Source organism: Corylus avellana, chromosome ca2 (genome assembly GCF_901000735.1).
Source record: "Corylus avellana chromosome ca2, CavTom2PMs-1.0".
Classification (NCBI taxonomy): Eukaryota; Viridiplantae; Streptophyta; class Magnoliopsida; order Fagales; family Betulaceae; genus Corylus; species Corylus avellana.
In genome coordinates, this window is record NC_081542.1 from 35,808,463 (window position 1) to 35,812,149 (window position 3,687).

Consider the following 3,687-nt stretch of genomic DNA (forward strand, 5'->3'; position numbering starts at 1 on the left):
AAGAGAAGATGACGTTCACATGTCCATTCGGCACCTTAGCTTACCAACGCATGCCCTTCAGATTCTGCAATGCATCCGCCACATTCCAGAGATGTATGATGTCTATCTTCTCTGACAAGGTGAAGAAATTTTTGGAAGTATTTATGGATGACTTTTCTGTTTTTGGATCTTCTTTTGATAAATGTCTCCATAATCTTTCACTTGTGCTTCAATGTTGCAAACAAACTAACCTGATTTTAAGCTAGGAGAATAGCCACTTCATGGTGCAGGAAGGTATAGTTTTGGGCCATATAGTGTCCAAAAGAGGTATTGAGGTGAACCGGGTCAAAGTTGAGCTAATTGAAAATTTACCGTCGCCCACTTCAGTGAAACAGATCCGTTCTTTCCTAGGGCATGCCGGCTTCCATCACCGCTTCATCAAAGATTTCAGTAAAATTTCAAGGCCCTTGTGTAACTTGTTTGCTAAGGACGCCCCTTTTCACTTTGATGAAGCATGTCAGGAGGCATTCTAGAAGCTCCGGTCTTTGTTATCTTCTACCCCCATCATGCAGCCTCCTGACTGGTCTCTGCCCTTTGAAATCATGTGTGGTGCATCTAACTATGCTGTGGGTGCAGTATTGGGACAGCGGGTAGGTAAGCTCCCTCACGTCATCTATTATGCTAGTAAGACTCTAATGGATGCTCAAGTCAATTACACAACCACTGAGAAAGAATTGCTAGCTGTGGTCTTTGCCTTGGATAAATTCCGCTCATATCTTTTGGGATCAAAGGTCATCATTTATTCTGACCATACTGCTCTGCGACACTTGCTGGCCAAGAAAGAAACAAAGCCACGGTTGATCCGCTGGATACTACTTCTGCAAGAATTTGATATTGAGATTCGGGACAAGAAGGGCACTGAGAATGTTGTTCCGACCATCTGTCACGAATTTTGTTTGAGACACCCCAGCCGGCTCCTGTTCATGACTCTTTTCTAGATGAGCAACTATTTGAAATTACTCCGAGAAATCCGTTGTGGTATGCTGATATTGTCAATTATCTAGCTACAGGTCAGATTCCTTCTCATTGGTCTAAGCAAGATAAGGACCGCTTCTTCAAGAAAGTTCGATTTTATTTTTGGGAAGATTCGGAGTTATTCAAGTATTGTGCTAATCAGATCATTCGACGCTGTGTCCCTGAGAGTGAATTTTTCAGTATTCTCACATTTTGTCATTCTCTAGCTTGTGGAGGACATTTCAGTGCCAAGAAGACAGCAACCAATGTTCTACAATGCGGATTCACATGGCCCACCTTGTTCAAAAATGCCTATGAATTTTGCCGAGCTTGTGAGAGATGTCAATGCCTAGGAGCCATGTCTCGGAGAGACATGATGCCATTGAGCCCCATCCTTATTGTCGAGATTTTTGATGTCTGGGGTATCGACTTCATGGGACCCTTTTCACCGTCTTGTGGATATGAGTACATTTTGGTAGGAGTGGATTATGTTTCTAAATGGGTAGAAGCCATTGCCACCAAGACCAATGATCACAAGGTTGTGGTGAAGTTCCTCCAAGCCAACATTTTTAGCAGATTTGGTACTCCTCGGGCCATCATCAGTGATGGAGGTAGACACTTTTGCAACCGGTTTTTTCAAAACCTTGCTTCTCAAGTACTCCGTCACACATAAGGTGGCCACTCCTTACCATCCTCAAACAAGTGACCAAGTGGAAGTTTCTAACCGAGAGATTAAGCATATTCTGGAGAAGATGGTCAGGCCAGACAGCAAAGATTGGTCCTTGCGCCTTAATGATGCATTATGGGTCTACCGCATAGCTTACAAAACGCCAATTGGAATGTCTCCCTATAGACTAGTATATGGCAAGGCGTGTCACCTCCCTGTGGAATTAGAACACAAGGCTCTGTGGGCAATTAAGCAGTTCAATTTCGACATGCAAGCAGCTGGCCCACCACCGGAAACTTCAGTTGACAGAGTTAGAAGAGCTGCGACAAGATGCATATGATAGTGCTCGCCTTTATGAGGAGCGGACTAAAGCTTTTCATGACAAACATATCCTGCCCAAGACATTTGTGCCGGACCAGAAAGTATGGCTCTTCAATTCCAAACTCCGGCTTTTCCCTGGGAAGCTCCGCTCAAGATGGGATGGTCCTTTCATAGTCACCTCGATGTCGCCCCATGGCGCTGTCGAATTGCTGGACCCAAAAGATGGCACTCTGTTCAAGGTCAACGGTCAAAGGCTGAAGCCCTGTACCCAGAACTTTGAGCCAGGTACAAACGTGGAATCTGTCAATTTGATGGATCCCATCTATTTTAGCATGGCTGCCACCTGATTCAGGGGCATCTTCTTCTACGCCGCAGTGACAGGTCAGGTATTCTTTTCCCTTGTATTGCTTTATTGTCTTTATCCACACACTGAGGACATTGTGTATTTTAAGTTGGGGGTGTGGGCATACATGATTAGTTCTGAGCATGCAATTAATTTTCCTGTTGTGATTTGAAATTTATTGATGGGCTTAATATGACAAACACATGATCACTTGATTAAGGAATTTAAATTGTGTTACTTTAATTGGCAGCATGAGATATTACTTGTTTCAATTTGATTTTCACAAGCACACTAGCATGTAGCCTGTGGGGCATAAAATCTAGAATCAATGATGTCAGGTTTTAATATTTGGAATGCAGTTGGGTAACTTATCGAGAAAATGACCTTGGCATAAATTCTTAAAAAAAAAAAAAAAAATCGATCATTTTGAGCCTCCCACCAAGTAACCAGACCTCTTACCTCATTAAGCAGTGAGTATTCGCATAAAAAAGTGAGAAGTTTGGTTTGATTTATAAAAAAAAATAAAAATTAGCTTAGCTTCGTAGCCTTTTTGACCCGAGTTAGTAAGTCCTTAGGGGTATCTTTACACCTAATGGCCTAAAACTGTTTGGTTTGGGAGTCATTGGCTTAACGCTCAATACATGGGTCAATCAGAAAGCTTAAGGGAGCTAAGTACTAAAAAAAAAAAAAAAAAAAAAAATAGAGAATTTTTGCCTTGGTCGTTTTATCCGATGGGGAGTCTAATGAATTTTGAGTATTGATCCATGCATGATTGAGATGAGTTTTGAAATCCCATGACTATGTGTTGAGTTCACATACACTAGTTGAATCCTGTAATATCTCATAATTGCCATGATTGAAGCTAATTTGTAATTTCCTGAAATTGTGAAGATAGTGCACAACAACTAAGCTCGAGCGCACAGAACTTAGGATCGAGCGCACACGGGTGTGTGGTGCACGGTAACAATCCTTTTCCAGCGTGGATTTGGTTTTCAGTCTCCCAATTGAACTGGGAGACTAAACTCCGGTTTTCTCAGGGTTTCTAGGGTTTTTTGGGTTCTCCTAATCCCTATAAATAGGGCTTTAAACATTGTAAATAAACAGATGGCTTTCTAGAGTTAAAATTTCAGTAAATTGTCTGTGGAGCTTAGAAGATCATGAGCGGCTAAACCAATTGTGGGGTATTGATGTAACCCTTTCCAAACACAATGGTTTGATTGTATTTAATTTCTAATTTTTCAATTTATGCATGTTGATTGTATAACCCTGAGGATTGCTACATTTGATTTTTGTTCTTCATATTAAATGCAATTATTCTTATTATTTTACTATTATTGAACTCAAATCATTCTTACTTTCTGTG